We start from the raw sequence: 11692 nt of genomic DNA on the forward strand, positions 1-11692 counted from the left end.
ACAACAGGAAATTCCCACAAGATGCAGACTGTCTTTTTGATCAAATTAATCTCCAGTTAAGCAAAGTGAGCATGGTTATTGGAAAGTCAAGCAACAGACAATGAAGTGGGTTAGTAATTAAATATAGAACATCTCAACAGAATTTTAAAAAACAAGCCTCTGTGATTCTGTGAAATATAATGGTAGATTATACCAGGCTACACATATATTAGCTCTCCATGCAATTGAGGACAAAATACATATATTTATTTTAGTAGGGGCTGCAAGCATTTTTGAGCTACAATCTGACATAAGCATGTCATACTTGAATGTGCATTTTTAAGACATGTTAATATATATGTTTTATTACATTGTTTCTAAATTCAATTCCAAGCAGTATTAGTAAAGCACTGTAGATGCTGTACATCAAAGGGAAAGTATAATTTATTGTTGTGCCCTACTTGGAAAGGAGCAAAAGTTTCCTAAGAAGCAGGAAGACGTAATGATAACATTTAGTATTATAAATTCATCCATTGAACAACTGTCTTCTTTTTACTCTGTGACAGGGATTGTGCTAGACCTATGCTGTCCAATAAGGCAAGTGCTAGCTGTAAATGGCTCTTGAGCACTTGAAGCGTGGCTAGTCCAAAGTGAGCTATACCATAAGTGTAAAATACACACCAAATTTTAAAGACAGTACAAAAAAGGAACTATCTCCTTAATAATTTTTATATTGATTACTTGTTGTAACAATAATATTTTAGTTATATTGGGTTAAATAAAATATATTATTAAATTAACTTCACCTGTTTCTTTTTAGTTCTTAGTGTGGCTGCTAGAAAATGTAAAACTACATCTGCAGCTCCCATTTGTGGCTCTCATTTGAGCTAGACAGTAGGAAGACACAGTTGAAAGACAGACTCTGTCCTTAAAGAGTTCATAGTCTAAAGAGTGGAGGAGAGAAAAACGAATATAGCAAAGGGCTGGCTTTCCAGCCACTATCTCACTAGATAAAGGGTAGGAGAGGGTGAGGTAGGAGGAACCTTCAAATTTGTCAGTTAAAGGTATTTCTATCTCTTCAGGTTTAAACAGCTTTATTTTGCTTAAATATTCTGTCCGTTCAAAGTGTAGTTCCGTATCAGAGCTATTTCTCCCGAAGCCCTTTTTCTTGGCAAGATGGCAATGGGCAGAGCATACTGGGTGGTTGTTACATCCAAAGAGGGGCCTCAGCCCTAGTTGTGGGATCTTGTACTGGCCTCCCTTTGCTGACTAGGATTTGGCCTTGGCCTTGGTGCTCTCTTGTGCTGCAGAATCCCAAAGCTCACTTTCATTTGATGTCCTACCCAGTAGTCCGCACTCAGCAGCCCAACAGCAGCCCACTATTAGGCTCACTCAGCCCCTTTTGCAGCAAAACCCTTCCATGCTGCCAGCCAGAGTTTCAGCTGTCTTCCTTCCTCTGCATGACATAAGGAACTCCTGTAGGACTTCCCTGGTGGTGCAGTGGTTAAGAATCCGCCTGCCAGTGCAGGCGACACGTGTTCGATCCCTGGTCCGGGAAGATCCCACGTCCGCGGAGCAACTAAGCCCGTGCGCCACAACTACTGAGCCCATGTGCTGCAACTACTGAAGCCCGTGCGCTTAGAGCCTGTGCTTTGCAACAAGAGAAACCACTGCACTGAGAAGCCCGTGCACTGTAGCCCCCGCTCGCCACAACTAGAGAAAGCCCACGCACAGCAACGAAGACCCAACACAGCCAAAAAATAAAAATATAAATAAATAAATAAATACATAAATTCTCTACATAGAATCTAAAAAAACAAAAAAGGAACTTGAGGGAGGCTCAGGGCCCAGTCCCTACCTGACTGCAGACTGATGCTAGTACAACTCTACTGCTACACTCTAAAGTAGGTCTGTGGTTCCCAGGGAGAGATTCTCCTCTCTCCAGAACCACTTTACCACCCCTAATGAGTACTTGATTGAAAACCCTACTGATTTAGTACTCCCACCCCAACAAGCCACCATTGTTTCCAACACTACTTCCCTCTAGGGTTTTACCTCTTACCCTTCTCACCCCTGAAAGGGTTACTACCATTCGAGGATACATGAAAGATATTTTTTAAAATAGCACAATTAACGATTACAATACAGTTCAAGGGCTACATAATGAAGCATGCCCAAAAGACAATGGAAGTTCAAAGGAGGAGTATCTAGTCCATCCCGGTGGTTAAGGCAGGCTTTCCAGAGCAGGTGATATTCATTCATTTATCACATTCAGGAGTCTTTACTGAGCACTACTGTGTGCCAGGCACTGTTCTAGGCTCAGGGGGTTCTGTGTGGTAAGCAAGACAGACACAATTTCTGATCCAGTCAAGCTTAGTTGGTGAAGACTAAACATTATGTAAGAAAATAAGTTGAGGTATCTTCAGGCAGTGATAATACTACAAAGAAGATAATGCAGAGTAATGAGACAGACACTTACTGTGGGATGGGTAAGCACTCGAGGTGGTTAGGAAAGATGTCTCTGAAACAGTGACACTTGAAGGATGAGAAGGATCCAGTCTATGAAGCTCTGGGGGCAGAGTGATGCAGGGAGAGGAACAGACCTCAAAACAGGAAACAAAAGGCCCATATGTCCAAGCTGAGTTTTGAAGGACTAAGAAGTTATCTGGGTTGTGGACCAGAGGGCAGGAAGAAGAGGAGGGGGACGGGGAGTCATTTCAGGAAAAGGGATCCATCAACTGTATATGTGAGAACTGCAGCTTTAATCAAGAATGATAAAATAAGTTGAGATTACGGTAACAGTGAAATCTCCTTTGTGCTAGGTTTTTCAGGTAAAAGGAATGTTAATGGAGCAGGGTGCAGGATTTTCTCTGTATTATTGAGGGGGAAAGGAATGGGTTCAATGGAATGTCCTTCCCAAAATGTGATCCAGAGAGCAATCTATGTCTCACTTGTCAACATTTGTAAAGAGAGTTTACTGAGCATCTACTATCAATATTTTCAGGAATTCTAATAAGTGTCTTATACACATTATCCCTCCAGTTAACCCCACTGGATAAACCCCAATTTAAAAATTTGGAAACTGAGGCACTGAGAGGTTAGGTAACTTGTTCCAAGTTAATTACAAAGTAGCAAAGCTGGGATTAAAACTCAGGTCTACCGATGTCAAAACTCATATTCCTTCCACTATTCTATATAGAGAAACATAATTGTGCTCAAAGATAGGGTGGACTGGGGTGAGGTGGTAGATGTCAAATAAGGGAAGGTAGGTAGCTTCTCCCAAGAAGCCTCAGAGGATAGCACTTATTACCCTTGGGGAATCTTACTGTAGAACAGGTTTGGTGCTTGGCTCATGGGCTCAGCAGACCTCTTTTATCAGCTTGCTAGTAGCAAGTCCATCTCTGAGGGGTGCAATACATTAATCAAGTTCATGATGCATAAAATCAGAATGCCAGCCTACTATTTATAATACAAAAGGGACCACAACCCTCAAAGTCTACATGACTCAACCTCTAGATTAACTACACAGGAAATCAAGTCATCCTCAGAACATTGATTGGTAAACATGGAATTGGGAAGACATTGGAAAGACAGCTCTTTCATGCTATTGCATTAAGATACCATGATGTATCCATTTCTCAATAGGATGGTCTTCCCAATAGGAGTGGAGATATGCCAAAGGCCATAAGCCTTCGATTGCCTTCACCCAGGCCCCTTTAACACCGGCTTTGCTAATGAGACTAGGATACTTGAAATTTGCTCCTAAGCTCTCTTCTTCTGTGGACCGTGCTTAATTGGACACTGTTTGCATTTGTATCTATGAATCCCCTTTTCATGAGTCCATGGCTCACCATCTCCACTTCCAGGGCTCAATTCTCTAAACAAGTCAGTATAATCAGTCAGGTTAATGTCTAGTCTTGATTGCCTGCGTGACATTTGGTTTCTTTCAGGTAACTTTTTCTATCTCTGCTCCGGTATGCGTCAAGTTCTTAAGGCTTACTCCTCAGCAGATGATCTTGTTTCCATTTCCTTAGGGGGCACTGCACAGTAGACTCCACCTGCTGAGAGCCCATACTGCCCTCACTCTCCCTCACAGTAGTGTACGGAAGGAATGTATTAAGACAGCATCCAGCCCACAAACAGCCTGAATCATGCAATGTGATTACAAGTGAGTCACCCTAGATTGGAGCACACAGGCAAGCATGAACATAGAGGCCCAAAGCCGAGATACAAGATATGAGGTATTAAATACCTTACACTCTGAAAAGAGCAGTGCTGGGGCCAGATACATTCCTACAAAGGGCTTTTGTTTTTTAATAAATTTATTTATTTATTTATTTTTGGCTGCATTGGGTCTTCATTGCTGCTCGCGGGTTTTCTCTAGTTGCGGCGAGCGGGAGCTAGTCTTCATTGCCGTGCGTGGGCTTCTCACTGCGGTGGCTTCTCTTGTTGTGGAGCACAGGCTCCAGGCATGTGGGCTTCAGTAGTCCTATTAAGGGCTTTTGAATTGGTGAAAGAAAAATCTTTCTAAAATCAACCACCACTTGCTCTACCTTCACAACCTAAAAGAAGGTGGGATGGTGAGGGTAGGAAGAGAGGGAGGTCAAGAGTCATCAGCCCTGGGAGGAGTCCAGTATTTTGGGGAGAAGGTAATTTCTTCCTGCCCTGTGGAGGAAGGGAGGGTAGTTCTTCCTCTATTCCCCTCCCCCAGGTTAAATCCAGGTTTGCGGTTGTTGATAAGAATCAAGCATTATGGGCTTCCCTGGTGGTGCAGTGGTTGAGAATCTGCCTGCTAATGCAAGGGACACAGGTTCGAGCCCTGGTCTGGGAAGATCCCACATGCCGCGGAGCAACTAGGCCCGTGAGCCACAACTACTGAGCCTGCGCGTCTGGAGCCTGTGCTCCGGCAACAAGAGAGGCCGTGATAGTGAGAGGCCCGCGCACCGCGATGAAGAGTGGCCCCCGCTTGCCACAACTAGAGAAAGCCCTCGCACAGAAGCGAAGACCCAACACAGCCATAAAAATAAATTTTAAAAATAAATTAATTAATTAATTTTAAAAAAAAAGTAACAATGGACCATGAGAATAGGGGGAAATGTGGAAGTTATAGTCAGTAGCATAAAAATCCTCGCGTGTGCTGGGTTTTTCCTCTGTTCCAGTCTGGGCAAAAAGAGTGAGTTCAGTGGCATACTCCTTCCTCACTGTGATTCTAGGAGTTACCTGCTAATCACTTGAAAATGTTTTAACACTAGCTACCATTTATTGAGCATCTACTATTTTCTAGGTATTGTAATAGTCAGCTTAGGTACGTTATCCTACCCACCAAGCTATAAGTAGATATTATTCCCAATTTACAAATGAAGAATTGAGCTGCAGACCGTTTAAGTAGTTTGCCCACAGTAAATGACAAAGTTGGGATTCAAATCCAGGTCTTCTGTGCCAAAACTCATGTTCTTTCCACTATTCTGTGTACCCCTCAAAATCACAGTTGTGTCCAAGGACAGAGAGAGGTGGTAGACACTGGAAAGAAGGAAGGTGGGTCACTTCTCCAGATAGGCCACACAGACCAGTTCTCATTTCTTTGAGGGACTGAACATGCTCAAGGATTTGGCACTTGGCCCTGTGGGCTCAGAAGCCAGCTTTTAGTAAAAGGCACAGAAGTAAACTCATATCAACCAAATTTATGGTGTGTATTATAATTAGAATGCCAGTTTCAGAGATGGTTGCCTGGAAAAGCACAGACAAAATATGTAATCAAGAATATGAAATGTCAGTTAACAAATGTTTAAAAAAACACTTTTTTGAGAGTATCTTTGATGCATGCAGGTATGTCCTGTCCAGGATGGATGTGTTTCCTTTCTGTGGGAAAAGTGCAGGGAGCTCTAAACTCTCATGGCTTCCAACCTAGCAAACGAAATGTTACTCTGCAAAAGTTATTTTCAAATACTGTTTATACTCCCTTATAACCTTACTCTGAAAATGAGAGTCCCAAATTGTAGCAACTATTAGGATAATTGGGATAATTAAGGAACAATATGCCCAGAACAGTTATCAACATAATTACCAAATCTGAATACTTAAGAAAAAGACAGGAAGGAAAAAAAAATGAGAGTTTGGTTGCCATTGTTGAATACTGGCTTGAGGCTCACTTTCTGAAATGAGAAAAGGATGTTAAAGCACTGTCCCCACATACTGAATACTTCCAGTTTAAAAACTAATAAAAACGTATAATATAATAAACATAGAACTATTACTATTTCTTGGTTTACATATTTTCTTGATTCCCAGTTGGAATGAAGATAAACATTTATTGCTGTATTAATTTTTTGTCTTATGGACTTTAATTCTTTAAAAGTCACACTTTGTGGGAGTTCCCTGGCAGTCCAGTGGTTAGGACTCGGCGCGTTCACTGCTGTGGCCCTGGGTTCAGTCCTTGGTTGGGGAACTAAGATCCCGCAAGCCTCAGGCCAAACATAAATAAAATAAAATAAATAAATAAATAAATACATAAAATAAAATAAAATTCACTGCGTATTTTTTTTTTAAAGTCACACTTCGTATTTCATCTCTCTGGTGATCATAAAGGTACTACAGAATACAAAATTGTGGGTTTAAGCATGTCCTATTTTAATTCACGCAAACGTTTGGTTATTTGCACTAATGCCAAAAATGACAATGCCCATTTGTCATTCTTTTCTCTTGACTTCTTAGCATGTGGACCTTTTTCCTATATTTGGGAAATTCCCCATGAATGTCTCTTTATGTCTTCCTAAAGATGAGAACAGCAGATAATCACTTTCCCAGAACACCTAAGAGCTAAGGAGAAAGCAATCTGTCGGATGCATCCACCTGGGACTTTGAAGCTAGTGTGGCAAAGAAGCAAGGAAGTGGAGAATTCACTTTGATAGTGGCTGCACCATCCATTTTCCAAGGGCAAAGTCCAAAAGTGCGTTCACAATCACGTCCTAACTGGCATGACTCCGGCTGCTGTGCTGACTGGCTGGCCTCCCTTCGTTTTTGCCCATCTTCCAATCCTAATTTTAAGGAATTTCTCTGAAATTCCCCAAGATGCCCAATACCATTTCAGTAAATCCCTTTTCTGTTTAAATCAGCCAGAATTGTTGTCTGATACAATGGCTAACTTTCTATGTTTGCACCGTGCTGAAGTTATTATACTGAATTTTATGATTTAAAAAAAAAACCCTGAATTTACTTCATTCTCCATATTGGTATTGGGAGATTATGAACATGGGATTTTAACTGATATGTGTTATAATCCAACCGTGCCTGTGTCTTTCTTAAATTGGTCCTTGTGAAACCCAGAAAAGTAACATAAAAATGGCATAGACCTTGTTGGGGTGGTGAGGGGGAGGCATGTGGAGGGTATGACTGTATAATCCTACTGGCCTCTCCATACCACTGACTCCCCCCTCCCCTGGGAAGAAGGAGCAATTTACCTAATTAGAGGCTTTGGAAGAACACACCAGGTGTTGGGAGTGGTTGGTTGGCCTGCAGAGAGGGGATGCTCTCAGTTGCTGTCTACCTTGCTGTATCAGCCTGGCCCTTCTGAAGGAGGCCTGCCCTCATCCACCACTGCCTATGCCTGGGGGGTGAGTCTATGATTCTGGGGCACAGTATTGGGAAACCCATAGACACCACACACCTAGACCACGTCCCTTACCTTGGCTTTCATCAGGAATAAAGGCAATACTTAAATCTCAACCACAGTTGTTTCAGAACTTGACAGTTCTGAGAGTCCAGAAGAGGACTGCTTTTATTTAAGCCCCCTGAGATTCTAAGAGGTCTATACAAATTGTTCCATGTGTACTTTCAGAGTAAACATTTTTATTTTTTTTTTGGCCTTACCACTCAGCATGGGGGATCCTAGTTTCCTGACCGGGGATCGAACGTGTGCCCCCTGCATTGGAAGCACAGAGTCTTAACCACTGGACAGCCAGGGAAGTCCCTGAGTAAACTTCTAAAAGTTTAATATTTCGCTATTTTTCCCTCTGACATCAGTCTGGATCCAGTCAGGAAAGAGAAAATGCACAATAGTTTAAACAGGAAAATTTTAATAGGAAGAATTATTACTGAATGCTATGATTGGTCTAAGAGGGATCGGCTAGTCCAGAAGTAAAGGGAACTCTAAAGCGTACAGCAATAGCAGAGAGGAGGAGCCGCCACCATCCGCAGGGCTGAGAGAGAGCCCGGAAGGGAAGCCCCGCTCTACCAGGCTGAGATCCACACTTTGTTGGCGAGAGCTTAGCTGTGGCTCGTGGAATGGCAGAGAAGTCACTTTATAATTTGCTGGAAATTTGCCCTCTGGGGCGCTGGGGAAGTAGCTGGGGCTCACCAGAGGCACCGGGCTGCAAACCTGCGGAGGATCAGGGAGCAAGTATAGGGGAGGGGGACAGCTGCTGGCCTCTGGGTGCCACCCACCCCTACCCCCGCAGGCAGCGTGTCCTGCAGGAGCATTTTTCCTCCTACAGTGTCTTTGTAGCAGCCCCTCTACCAACAAAGCTCAACACCATGCCAGCCGGCAAAGGAAAGATATTTAAAGGTACCAGAAATGTTTTCACAGAGCAGGCAAAAATGGTGAATTTGGAGCTAAGAAGCAGCAAATCCCTAACCAGTACACCTGGATATGGATTTGATTGTATTTCTTAGTGACATCAAGTCAATTGTATTTTCTGACACTCTTAACTGCTTTTTAAAACTCGGGGTAACCCAATACCAAAGTAGTAAATATCTGTGTTTATCCAAATGCATCTGAGAATTTGGAGTTAAGCATTTGCATTCTCTGTTGTTCCCTGTAAAGGAATACTGAGAATTTTTCTTCTCTTCAAATAGCTGGTTATGTGTTCAGATGATACTGATAGCTTTTGCTGTTTTTTGTTTGTTTGTTGTAACCCCTGCTTTACTTCCTTCCCAACTAAAGTTTGTTCCTGTTGCTTCTTTTTCTAAGCTTACTACCTTTATAGATTTACGGCTTTATAGTAAATCCGTGTATGATCACTTTAGTCAGTTTTCACTGGAAGCTAACGTCAATGTGTGTTTAATTCATGTCTTCACTTGGAAGTCTCCGTCCTGGTTTTAGTAGCTCCTTGGCTGAAGGACTGAGCCCACCAACTCTCATCCTCGGCAGTTGTTACCAGCCTGTGCTGTCCCACGCTTCAGGGAACACATGTCAAACTCTCAGTGGTCCCATCGAAGCCCCACCTAACTTGAGGAGGAAATAAAAGCACACCTCCCTCCAAAGAAACCCTCCTCACTGTATTGTCTCTTAAGCTGTCCTCTGTCAGCTCATCAATACCCTTTGTATCAGTCAGCGTTCAACCAGAGATACAGAACTAATAGGAGACGTATATTAAGAGATTTATTGCAAGGAATTAACTTATGTGATTGTGGAAGCAAATCCATAGGGCAGGGCTTCCCAGAGGGCAGGCTGGAACTCCCCGGCAAGAGTTGAAGCTGCATCTACAGGTGGATTGTTTTTCTTCAGTGAAGCCTCAGCTGTGCTCTTAAAGCCTTTCAGCTAATTGAATTAGGCCCATCCAGATTATTAAAATAATCTCCCTTAAAGTCAACTGACTTTGGATTTTAATTGCATCTACCAAGTACCTGCTCAGGAACACCTAGTTAGTGTTTGATTGAATAACTAGGGGCTGTGGCCTAGCTAAGTTGACACATAAAACTGGCCATCACACCCTTATTATGGTCGAATGTCTTTATAATTGTTAAACTAGTGCTTTAGTATTTCCTTTGAAAAGCTGCATCTTATTCTAGCACTCACTTTGGAATTTTCTATTACATCAATTTAATTTCCTTATATACCCCCTTGATGCCCAGCATAAGAGAACAGTCCAGACTGATGAGCCTCTTATTTGTAGTTTCCTGAACCTCCTAGCCTCACCTTCATCTTATTCCAAAGCTCACTACTCAGGACATCTCTTGGTCTCCCTGGTTCTTAAACTGGCCGCAAGTTTTATCTGTCCTCACTCTAATGCATGTCCCATTCCCCCTGGCTCACACATTTTCCTGGCTATGCTTGCGTTGCCCTACTTAAGCCCCATATCCTCATAGGACACTCTGGTTCCCCGGGCTGTTCCCGCCTCATTCAAGAGGGATGCCTTTTCCCGGTCCATCTTATGTTCTGCTTCCACACTGGGGATAAGCATGCCTCTGGCCTTCTTACCACTCTGCAGTGAAAACACCAAGCCAAGCCAGGTAAGATGCCCCATCTTCCCTACCAGCGGCACAAATCAGGCACTCTTCATTACATACAGAATTAAACACCAAGCCACAATCATTCAAAGCCCTCTGTAATATTATACCGGCCTATTGCAGAACTTTCTCCCCAAACCAGGTAATTGGCTCTTCCTCCAGTGCAGTCTGTACTTTCCCACATTTCTGACTCGGCTGGTGCTCTTCGTCTGCCTAGAATTTCTCCCCCACCACCATGTCTACCCATCAAAATCTCACCCATCCTCCAAAGTCCACCAGGAATGATACCCCCTCCATGAATCCTTTCTTGATATCCTTAACTGGATGTCAGGCCTCCTTACTACCTTATCCCTCTTACGGCGCACATATACTCTTGCTTACATTACAGTTATTCCGCATGCTGCTGTTATTTCCCATCCATCCCTAGATTGGAAGCTCCTTGAGGACAAATACTGTTCTAGCTCACGTTTCTATTGCCTCTAACATCAAGCACAATGCTTTGCCAAAAGTAGATCCTTAATAACTATTTTCTGATATGAATACAGTTGATCTGGGTCATTATTTCCCTAAAAGTTTCGTGTGGTGAACTGCACATATGATCTCTGAATCTGGGAACCCAGCTTTGTGCTTACCCTTGTCAACCTTATCTTTTCTGGCCCTCATTCTCTTCATCTTTAAAATGAGAGGTTTCGGCCAGATGATTTTCAGAGTCCCTGCTGTGTTCTTAAATTCTAAGATTTTTTAAATGCCTAAAAGGAGAATGCTGGCTTGTTTTCACAGTTCCTCAAAGAAACAGCCTTTGCTCTGAGAAGAAAAATATGCTATTTAAGGTGACAAAGTTTGAGTTGTTGACATGACAGTAAGTCAGCAGTCCTGACCTGCCCTGTCTTATCCAGCCTGGGACATCATCCTATCCTCACCCACCAATCCGGGAGCTGGAAACCTGGTCAGATGTACTAGCATGACAGCAGGCAACATGGGAACAAATGAAGGGTAATCAGAGAAATTGAGGGCACTATCTCAAAGACAGGTGGGTGAACTAGGGCTTGAGGAATGAGAGGGAAGAGATATGAATGAGTGAAACCAAGCTAAAGAGCCTTTTGGGAAAACTGAGGATTTAGTTAAGAAAATCGACTCTTCTAATTTTTAAAATACACTTTTATTTTAGATTAATTTTACATCTATAGAAAAGCTGCAAATTTGGTAGTTACTAACTAGGGAAGTGAGGGAATGCAGAAACAAAGGAAAAGCAGTCAAGAAAGAATAGTGCAGCGATAAAACAGAGTCCTAGTTCCTCCTCAAGGGATATACATAACAATCTGACACATATCCTTGAGTTGTTCTGCAGGAACTAAGACCCCTACCCAGTTGGAGGATGGTGACTACATGTTAACCACAAGAACAAAGACCCCAGACTGGTTGGATCCAGAAAGTTGGTTATGAAGATTCCTGAAACACCACCCAAACGTTACCTTTAAAAACTCTTCCC

This window comes from Balaenoptera musculus, chromosome 3 (genome assembly GCF_009873245.2).
Source record: "Balaenoptera musculus isolate JJ_BM4_2016_0621 chromosome 3, mBalMus1.pri.v3, whole genome shotgun sequence".
NCBI lineage: Eukaryota > Metazoa > Chordata > Mammalia > Artiodactyla > Balaenopteridae > Balaenoptera > Balaenoptera musculus.